This window comes from Meriones unguiculatus, chromosome 14 (assembly GCF_030254825.1).
Source record: "Meriones unguiculatus strain TT.TT164.6M chromosome 14, Bangor_MerUng_6.1, whole genome shotgun sequence".
NCBI lineage: Eukaryota > Metazoa > Chordata > Mammalia > Rodentia > Muridae > Meriones > Meriones unguiculatus.
The window spans coordinates 23532586-23544123 of NC_083361.1; positions in this window are offsets into that span (position 1 = coordinate 23532586).

Sequence of the window (11538 nt, forward strand, 5' to 3'; positions counted from 1 at the left end):
TGGTGATACTAGCAGCAACTACGGGCATGGGCCACCATGTCCCAAAAAGATAGATTTTGCAGACAAAAACGGATATGATGTCTGTTTCTCACACGGAAAAACTCCAGACCATCTGTGGAATCAGTTGGCTTTCCTTTGGAGTCAGGTGCCTCCATCTAAAACCTGAAATCTCAGCCACCCCCCAATAAGATTCCATGTATTGACCAAGAGGCTTTCTCTGGTTTGAGAACTGTGCCCTGGCCTCTTGCTGGGGACTCGGATCCTTTTAGCCCCTCCAGGGACCCCAGGAAAACCCCAAACCTGTTCTCAGCACCACCAGAGAAAAACTGACCCACCTTCACAGCACCACCACAACTCCCATGACTCCTGGAGTTTGTTTCATTCCTTGGATCTGGCTCAAGGACCTGGGGTCACCTTCTTTGTGTGGAGTCAGGGAAGGGGCTTGACAGCACGCACACAGGGGGGACGAATCGTCTGTCTCTGGTCCATCCCATGCATTCTCTAAGTAGCCCATTACATCAATAGTTCCCAAGGCAAAGAAAAAAATCACAGTCCTTCTTCTTTCGTGGTTTACATCTCCATTTCAACCAGTAATCTGTATAACTGAAAAACTCAAAACCTATCATTCTCTGAAAAAAAGCAGAAAAGACACCCCAGGCAGGAGGTCAGTCTGTCTAACAGTGACCAAAGTAAGGACACTTTTGGACAATTTTAACAAGCCTGGCATAATTTTAATCCTTTTAAGTAGGATTTAAACCAACTGCTTAAAAAATATTGCTTTTGTTATATAGTCAGCACCAGATATTATAAATATAAAACTTCAAAAGTTAAAAGGGTTTAAAAATATAAAAGGTCCCAACAATTGAAGATTGTTCAAAAGATTACAATTTTTAAAAAAAAAAAAAGAGAAAAAAAACAGACAATACCAAAGGGAGAAGCCAGACACACCGGGAAAAAAATTTAAAAAAGATACCCCATCCAAAAAGAATACCATGGCCTATCTGTCCAAAAGAATTGATCCTCTTTCTGCTGGTTGGCCGGCTTGTGTGTGGGCAGTTGCCACAACAGCTGTGCTAATGAAAGCTGACAAACTGACTTTGGGTCAAGAACTTTTCCTAACTGCCCCGTACTCTGTAATGGCACTCGTGAAGAGAAACCCAAAGAGGTAGATGTACAAGGCCACATAATGTATTATCAGGCACTTTTTCTGGACCAGCCCCATATCCGATTGTGTAAAACTTCAACCATCAGCTCACCCAGCTTGCTGCCAGATGGTAGCAAGACAGCAGGCAACTGAGGGTCATCTAACTTCACCAACCAGATGGAAGACACAGCAGGTATGAGTCCATGGAAGTACAATGAATGTGGACAGGGAGACCCCCAGCACTGACCCTGATGAAGGGAGATGCCCCAGCCAGCAGGAACTTGCCACTCAGCTCAGTCTTAAGAGAACAATACTGCACCATGTATTGTGATTTTCTATTTCCTTTTTCTTTTTTGTAGTGCTGGGGGGTGATACTCAGGCCTTTCACATGATAGACAGACATCACTGAGATACTCCTCCTGCATGGACTTCCCTTCCTCCCTTGCTCTCTTTTGAAAACTGCATACCCATCACATGTGTGTCTCATAGGCACACGGTGGTTCCCTGCCCTCAGTGATGGGGAACACTGACTATTCACCCTACATGTTTACCTAGCTCTTTGTCAGCTATCCACCACACGTGTTCACATAGCTCTTTGAGATTCTGCTTTCTATGGCTTTGGGGCACATGCTTGGAAGTGTGATTGCTGACCCCTTTGATGTCTGTCAGAAACATCACCTAGATAGACAGCTACGTTCTAAACCTCATGTCTGCAAAGAGCAGAATGTCTCCAGGGAAAATGAGAGCCGTCTTTACTCCCATCTTTATAGCAGAAACATTTCCAAGTCTCTGGAGGCCAGGGCTTCCTACATCAGCGTAAAAAGAAAAAAAAATGCAGAGATTGTATCTTCACACAGTCCACACATGGATGTGAAGTGTGCTGGTGGGAGGGTGACAGAGAAGCAGGGCTTCAGGAGCATGCTGGGGGAGCAGTGGCATCAGAGATTCTTCCTCTGCCCGCACACGGCACAGGCAACCCCTTTGGTTCTTTGTCAGGTAAGGAGAATTCTGGATCCACAGATCCAGAACCTACCATTGAGGCCCCATCATTCACCTTATAGTGACCACAGAGCAAAATGCTACCTGATATACAGCAAAACCATTAACACAGTCCAACAGCCACCCAGCCACCTGGCCTCCTCAGCCCTGCTGTTTCCAAGTCATAGCCCACAGGGCGGTTTAGAAGTTTGCCAATCTCAGGGGGATTCCAAAGCTTTATTGGGTTTTCAAAAGTGCCTCTGACTCAAAAGAGCTTATAACCATTCTATGGTTAAACAGAATAAACAAGAGCCTGAAGCGTGGGTCTGGGGAGAGAGCGCAGTGGGCAAAGCACATGCTGTCCAAGCACAAGGACCTGAGTTCGGATCTCTAGCCCCCACATAAATTGGGTGGAGTGGAAACAAGTCTATAATCCAACCCATAGTGACACCGGAAGTGGAGACAGGAGAATCCCTCGGAAGCCTTCGGGCAGCCTACCACCCATAGCAGTGAACAGCAAAGTTATCTTGTCTTAAACAAAAATGGAAACTGAGGGCTGACGCTTAATGTCCTTGAACCCCATACGCTGTCTGTGGCGTGTACATGCCCACACTCACACAAATACATACATGCACAAAGAACACACATGCACACATACAAGATAAAAATAAATAAATCCTGAATAGTGAGGTGTTGGAAGCACCCCAAAGGTGAGGCCGCTCTGTAGATATATTCACAGTGCTTCCCACTTTTTCTCTAGCAATTCATAGCGTGGCCAGCACACAACAGGTGCTCCCTTCAAACACATCGCTAAGTAAGTAAAGAGCGATCTGCTAAAAGCAAAGAGAGCACACAGCTAATGGCATAATGTGTGTCAATGAGAAAGCAGAGGGGGAAGGAAGGGAGGGATTGGGACGGGAGGAGGGAGGGAACCACAGGGGGGATACAAAGTGAATAAACTGTAATTAATAAAGAATTAAAAAAATCTGAGGGCTCACAGTTGTCAGCTTCAATAGGGTCCTCCCACACACCCCCATTCCAAGTTGAAAGAACTCACTCTTTACCAATTAATGCCCTTACTTTAACCACCAACTGACACCTTTGATGAGTTTTCTTTGTAATTCAATTTAAATTTTTTTTTTTCTAACTTAGCCAACCTTATAATGAGGGCTTCAATTTGGTTTTTCACAACTTGAGCTCTGTAGCTGCTGGGGAGAAGATTCTCTTCCAGGACACACTTAGAAAAATTTAGACTGGTCAGGCAGTGGTGATACATGCCTTTAATCCCAGCACTCAGGAGGCAGAGGTAGGTGGATCTCTGTGAGTTCCAGGCCAGCCTGGTCTACAAAGCACGTCCAGGACAGCCAAAGCTGTTTACACAGAGAAACCCTGTTTTGAAAAACCAAACAAGACATAGAGACAGACAGAGAGGCAGGCAGGCAGACAGACAGACAGACAGACAGATAGATAGATAACCCTTTAGACTGTTTATGCACATCTGGGGCCAGATGATTTTATCAGTGAGCTTACTGTTGTCCCTCCCTGTAGTCTGAGATGCTGGAAGTTGATTAATTTTATCAGAGTGCATCTTTTTCTTTGTCATTTATTCAGAGATACTAGAAGCAACCAAACAGCACCATCATTTTCTTTATTTTTCCACAAACTGTCACAGGTTTTATACAATCACCAGATCCATTGCCTTTCACAGTTAGTGAATCAGAAAAATCAAATACATGTGTCTCCTTAAACCTGTAAAATAATTCACACCATGAGTTTTCTATACTGCCCTCACCCCCCGCCAAGCTTCTAAAGAGGTTTCAGTAACTGGAGAGACTTAAATATACTGGCAAATTGGAAAGCCTATTCGTGATACTTAAACAACTTATCCTCTGTTTCTCTGGAATGAATCCTGGTACCAAAATCTGTACTAGTCAGAGTTCTCGGGTTCTCAATATGTATATATATTTCATGCTATAAGTTTATATGTATATATAAAGGAGGTTTATTAGAATGGCTTACAAGACTAGTCTAGCTAGTCCAACAGTGTTTGTATACCAAAGGAAGGCACAGAATCCAATAGTTGTGCAGCCTACAAGGCTGGATGTCTTCAATACATGCCACAATCCCAAAATAGGCTCTAACAACAGTGAAGGAATGGACTTGCCAGTGACAGCAAGCAGGAAAAGAGTTGGCAAGCTTCCTTCTTCCACGTCTTTACACAGGCTGCCAGCAGAAGGTATGACCAAGATTAAAGGTGGATTTTCCACCTCAGAAGATCTGGATTAAAAGTGGATCTTCTCCCATTTAAATGATCTTATTCATAAAAATATCGTCCACAGGTACATCCAGCTACTTGGGGTTTGGGTTAATTCCAGATGTTGTCAACCAAGAATATCCATCGCACAAGTATTTTGTTGGGAGAGAATCCAGATGAGAAGGGAAAGGGAGGGGGATTGAGAGTAGTAGAGGGAGGAAACACTATAATCAGTATATATTGCATGAGAAAAATATTTCAATGAAAAGGAAAATTATTAATCATGATTTATAAATGTTAAAAGGTCAATTTCTTTGTTCCTTTGATTCTTTGAAGTTTTTTAAAATTTCCATTTGATTAATCTCCACCCTAATCTTAATTATTTCCAACCAATCGGAAGTTTGGCTTGATCTTGTTTTTCCAAAGCTCTAAAGTGTATCATTAAGTTATTTGTTTTAGAACACTCTGATCTCACAATGTCAATACTTAGAGCCGCAAACATCCCCCTCAGGCTGCTTTCACTGTAAGTCTTAGCACACTGTGTTTTCATGAATAAGTATCTCATTTAGAAAATAATACTAAAAATTGTTCTTTTAAATTTAGTTTATGTTTTCTTAGCAAACAGCAAGTCAAAGCAATGAGCTCCTTGTTCTTCTGTTGGTTCATCTTGTCCAACTTCCTTGTAGTAGTTTTCTTTTTAATCCATTTTTTCTTGTTATATTTCAGGCTCTTAGAAGCCTGTTCTTTTCTAATGAGAGACAGAAGGGGAGTGGATTCAGACGGGAGGAACTTGGAGGAGCAGAAGGAAGGATAACCATAATCAGATATACTCTGTGAGAAAAGAATCTATTTTCAATAAAAGGAAAAAAAAAGAGAAGAAGAAGAGGTGAGCCCCAAGTCAAGGGGCTGCCCACTTGTAGAAGACACTGAAGGATAAAACACAGTGAGAAGAAATGATCATGCAAAGATCTAGGCTGAGCAGCAAGCTGAGCCCCCTTCTTGAGTTCCTGATCCTGCAGGATGATGATGCCACCAGGATCAGAGACAGAAAAAAAAACAAGAAAGAACAACAGTCAGTGTCACAAGAAACATTTGTACCCAGCTTTATGCACAGGTTTCCCCTGGGCCAGTGTCAAGCCGGAAAACAGCTCCAGGAAACAACTGTCTCCTTAGCAGCCTTTCTTTTCTTCCTTTTTAAAAACAAACTTAGTTCTGTACTGTGTGCGTGTGTGTGTGTGTGTGTGTGTGTGTGTGTGTGTGTGTGTGTTGTGCACGTTCGTATATGTATGCACCTGCATGAGATTGTGTATACCATGTGCGTACATGAGCCTGTAGAGATGAAAAGACATTTTAAAGACGTTGTGAGCCACCATGTGGGTGCTGGGAACTAATTCCCTGGGACCTCTACAAGAGCATCAAGTGCTCTTAACCACCGAGCCATCTCCGCAGCCCCGGCAGTCCTTAGTTTCCTGATTATTTCACTTGTCCTAATGCAGTGCAATGAGAAGTGTTACCCCTGCAGTGATTTTTGCCTTGATGGGCCCATAAGTAACATAAGAACCATTTAACTATCTAGAACATGTTAACTAAGCTTTCTTCTGAGCTTCTAAAGCAGGTCCACTGCCCCTTTTGTTTGGGTGATAGTCAGATATCTAATTTAGACACAGCTAGTGGGTTAACAAAATACGAGCAAAGAGGGGACTGACTCCAGTGAGAATCGTGAGTGTGACAGAACGTTACGGTCCACACACAGTTCAAACCTCTGGTGTCAACTAATAAGGTGAGGTGCAATTCACAGGAAAATAAATTGGTGAAAGTGGCGTCCTGTGTACAGACAGAAGAAGACCCTACAGTCCAGTCCTTCTCCACAGAGACACAAATAAGAGACAGGATGAGAAAACTCATTTCTAAAATAACATCAGAAAGCAAAGCACAGTCCCCCAGCACCTATCCCCAGAACTCCCTGATGCTGTCTGGCAACTATAATCATGAACATTTGAAGCCAAGTTAAAGACACAGGTGTAGGCTTACATTTTTCAAAAACCTACTTTATTTAGGGTTCTTAAAAGCCTCTACCTCCCTTCCAACCCCCTGTTCCTAGTTAAAAGAGACAAGGGATGCATACCTTTCTAGCTAACTTTCTGTTGGCTAGTGTCATTGGGTTCTTTAGGACAATATCAATCCCAGTCATCCGGATTCCAGAAGTCCAGTCAAACAGCAAACAGTAGCAGCCACCTTAAAATGTTCTCTAGAGCCTTTCTCTCTAGGAGGGTCTTGAAGCAAAGCAAAGCCAAGTGATGCCAAATGATGCAAAAAGTAGCAAAGTAATGCAAAGTGACCTCTCTGTGTCTCTGGAATCTTACTTATATCTCCTCAGAGTCCAAACAAGGATATTTTCCCTCTTGCAAAAAACACACCCCTCAAAGAAGGTAGTTTCCAGTTGGAAAACATCCATGCCCCTCAGGAGTCTGTTTTCGGCAGTGGATAAAGCATTTCCATATCCCACACTCGGGACCAAAACAAAAATGCATTCTCATAATACAACCAAGTTTTTAAAGAAACCAAAACTTCCACTACAAGCCTTAAAGGTTCTTACCGTTTCCAAAGAAAATGAGCTGTAGGAACCAGTAGAGCACAGGGGATAGGAATGAAAAAGTACATATATCCTCCAATCCTGGAGAGAGAGGTAGATAAGAATGTTATGATGATTAATATGATTAATAATGTCAACTTGTTGTTTAGCAGTTTTAAATGTTTGAGACAAAGTCAAAGAGTCCTGAAAGAGGTCTAAGTCATTTTTCTAAAATTATACAAGGCCCAAATAACCCTTCACTGACTGGGACTAATGAATGCAGATCAACGAGGGACAGACAAGGTGACCCTCTGCCACTGGAAAAGGTGGGATCCTAAAGGCCCCAACATCAAATTTGATTTAATCATTCCCTGTCGGCACCAGAGAAGTTCATCCATAAAACAATTAAAAGCTTTAACGCCTGTTGTTAACAGCAACGCTTCTCTGGATGTAATCAAGGACGGAACAGCTTCAGTGAATAAAACAAAAATTCAGGAGAGACCACAAAGCAAGTGTTTTGGCAAACTGCTATAAATGATCAGAGACTAAAGCTAAAAATACAAATAAATGGCATTTAAATTGAAGGTTTCGTAGACACAGGAGCAGATGTAACAATAATGTCACCAAAATGTTTGGCATCCACATCCGTCTTTTTAGGAGGTAAATATTCAGCTCCTAGAGATTGGAACTTTATCTTAGATAAAACAAAGTGTAAGATGGGCCGATTGTAAAGGTCCAGAAGGACAAATAGGAAAAGCTGTATGTGTCTAACATAGCCACGAATTTATAACAGACATGGTTTGTTGCAGCAATGAAAAACACAGATTAACATTCCTCCAATCTCAGAAACAAACCATGAAATAAAGAATGATTCTGAGAAAAATATTAAAAGGTAGTATTAAGAATAGTCACAGACCATTCAGTTTGTACACAGCAGGACACAACAGCTGTGGAGACATTGGAGAGTAGAAAAAAAAAAACTGCTGAATTAAATGTGCCTGTGTACTTTTAAATTATTTATTTATTTTATTTTTTAATGTACATTGGTGTTTTGACTGCATGTTTGTCTGTATGAGGGTATCAGATCCCTTGGAACAGGAGTTATAGACCATTGTGAGCTGCCATGCCAGTACTGGGAATTGAACCTGGGTCCTCTGGACCCAGCCAACACTCTTAATGGCTAAGCCATCTCTCCAGCTCCTGTAGATAGGGCTGAATATGTATGATGGAAACCAGGATATCGTTACATAGCAGAACAGGTTTTGCCTTTGTTTCCACAGGAAAAGAATGGTCGTAGATACCTTCAAAATTGATAATGATTAAATTAGAACAGGGGAGATCTCCTTAATAAGGAGAGGCAATAGTTCATCAGGCAGCTTGGTCATTCAGTCCAAATTAACTTGTAAAAACTAACAAATGTTTTTCATTTGATCAGGCATGAAAAAAAGAAAAATAAATAAATAATATTTTCAAATGATAATTTACCCAAGGCATACTCGTGTTACTGGCATGAAATGAAAAATGGGTTTTGAGGGCTGGAGAGATGGCTCAGAGGTTAAGAGTACTGGCTGCTCTTCCATAGGTCCTGAGTTCAATTCCCAGCAACCACATGAGGGCTCACAACCATCTATCATGCGATCTGGTGCCCTCTTCTGGTGTACATGCAGACAGAACACTGTATACGTAATAAATAAATAATTTTTTTTTAAAATGGGTTTCTTAAGCCACGTGTCTTAATTCCATGTTAGAATGTTAGACTGTAGACGATCACATGACCCATACCATCTTGGACATCAGCTTTTAAGTTTTCTTCTTAAATAAAAAGGGTATTTTTGTTGTTTGGTATTAAAAACACAGTTAAGAGATATAAAATGTTTTAAGTATATTCAAAGGGTTACTACAGTTCAGTCTTGTTTTCTAAATCTCTAAGAGTTGGAGTGATTTAGATCTAGGATAAAATATTTGAGCAGGACAGTGGTAGCCTATGCCTTTAATCAGAGCAGAAATAGGCAGATCTCTGTCTTTTCTAAAGTCTAGAGTTTCAGTGAACAAGGTGGTGGTGGTTTCTGCCTTTAAACCTACCACCCAGTGACAAAAGTCAGATACATGTCCTAATTGATATGTTTGCATGCTAGAGAAATCACATACCATATTTACAAATTATTATAAAAACTCTCTACAGGGTTATAGAAAGGCAGTTAATCTCCAATGCGGACAGGAGCAAAGAACAGTTTTTGCAACTGCCAGTAAGTTCATCTCCATGCATGCAACTCTGACCAACATTGAACCAAATGATACCCTAATTATGGATATCATACAAATTGGTGAATTGGCAACTGGGGACTCTCCATAAAGAAAAAAGGAGTCCACTAACACTTGACTGTTGGCTTCTATTGCAAATGCTTTCCATATATGGAGAATAAATATTCTGTCCTTCAGAAACAAATCTGAAAATTTTACGAGGCTTGGAGAACCTTATATGTTGGGGAATGTTAAAGCACACCAACACTGAGACATGTCCAGACATGTCTAGGCCTTACTGCCTAGCATAATTGAAGCCATTTTGTTTTTAAGTCTCCATTTTGATCATAAGGTGAAATTGAATTCAGGTTCTCAAACTCTGACTGCCTAATGACTCGATTAGCCTTTTACTTATAATTCAATACCTGTTGAATGTTCTGGTTGAAGTAATGATATATGTTCTCTTTAAACAAACCATAATATCCTGCTATGTTCTTTTCTCTTGGAACAATGAGAAACTGGAAAGTCCCCAAGCCTATATCTTAGCCAATCAGCTTAAAATGCTTTGTCTAAGCTACCTAGATACAATGTACTTGGAAATGCTTTGTTTAGCTGGTCAAAATGATGTAATGCTGCTCTCCCTGACTTCCTAACCCTTGGTTACCTGGTATTTACTGGCCTTAGGAGCAGACCAGCATCACAGTTTGGTTCCCAAATCCACTGGGTCCCTGACCATGGCCAGCCTTGGGGTGTTGCATTCAATAAACCATCCATATCTGACTGAGATAGAGGTCTGAATGGTTTGTGTGGCTATTCTTGTACTATAACAATACTCAATCATTGCCATCCATCCTATGATCATATAGGCATCCCTTCCAATAATGGATTGGTTCTGTTTGAAGGCAGAGTCCTTTGCAGGCTTAGCCATGGAAGGAAAGTTATTACAGCGGAACTGGTACCTATTTGAATTCCTCCGTGACCAGGATGTAGTAGCAAAGGGGTCTGTGCCTTCCAAGACTCAGGAAATAGCTCACTTGCCAAGAGTCTTCATTCCTAAACCTCTCACTCCTCCCTCAAAAGAGGCACCTGTTGAACTGTGTGAACCAATGGAATGGTCCCAACTTTTGGCTAATGTCTGGTTTACTGATGCTTCATCAACCACTGATGGAGCCAAAACTAACAGAGAGCAGTAGCCTATAGACTGGGGGATAAAATGGCCAATGCTAAGGAAGGAGCCACAACTTTAACACAGCACTACTGCCTATAAGAACTAGGAAAGCAAATGAAAATTCTCTATCTTCCCCAGTTTATGGCGCATGTGCAATGGTATAGATATATGGTCATAAAAATGAAAAAGCACTAACTGGCAGATAAATGGCAAAGATATATGGTCATGGGAGGCATGAATGGAAATATAAAAACTTAGCAAAACTTAGTAAACACATCAACTTTTATGTAGCTCATACAAGCAAGATAGACAAACTATCTGAAAATAATGAAATAGTGGACAAATGGCTTCATGTTTAATTAAGGCTAGAATATTAAAGTTTGCCATAGAACAAATTCAGAATAAATCAGCAAAAATGACAAAACTTAAAAGTTTACCTGTAACGCTAAATAATGAGAAATGGAAAACCCAAATTAAACCAGGGCAACCCTATGAGAATAATTATTATAAGGACTTCATAGCCAGGCAATAGTTCACACCAACACTTGAGAGGCAGAGGCAAGCACATAAGAATTACAGTGATTTACATTTTAAAGCCACTTGCAAAAGGCAGGCTGAAATTCAAAGTGAATGTCCTTTGTGATCTAAAAATAAATACACATAAACCTTAAATTTATAAAGAGAAAGGGGAATATAAGTATATTTATCCACACATACAAAGGTATATTTACTTTCAAATTTTCAAAAACAATAATTTTAATTGAAAGATAATTATTTTTCTGTTGCCAAAACCATTTTGCCCAAGGAAAAATATAACCTACGAAAAATAAAAATAACCTCCCTCCCAGAGTAGGTCTGGGCCAGAGTTTTGTTTTTATCTTTCCAGGAGAATAAAAGCAACTACCTTCAGAATGCCAGAGACCACTGACTAATGAAACATCTTTAAAAAAAAAAAAAAAAGGATCATTTTTTTTTTCAAGAAAAATAGTAAATTAGCTAATAATAAATTGGCCACCTCCAGCTTGTCTCTGCTGCTCTCTACAGACATAAGTGGCAAATGGTCTTTATGTGGTCCCAATTCAATTAAAAATTAAAGCTGGCTTTGGAGTTCAGATCTCTTCCTGTTGCTATGCTACTGTGGTATTAAGACTGTTCAGAGCTTTGACATTAATCACTGAAGC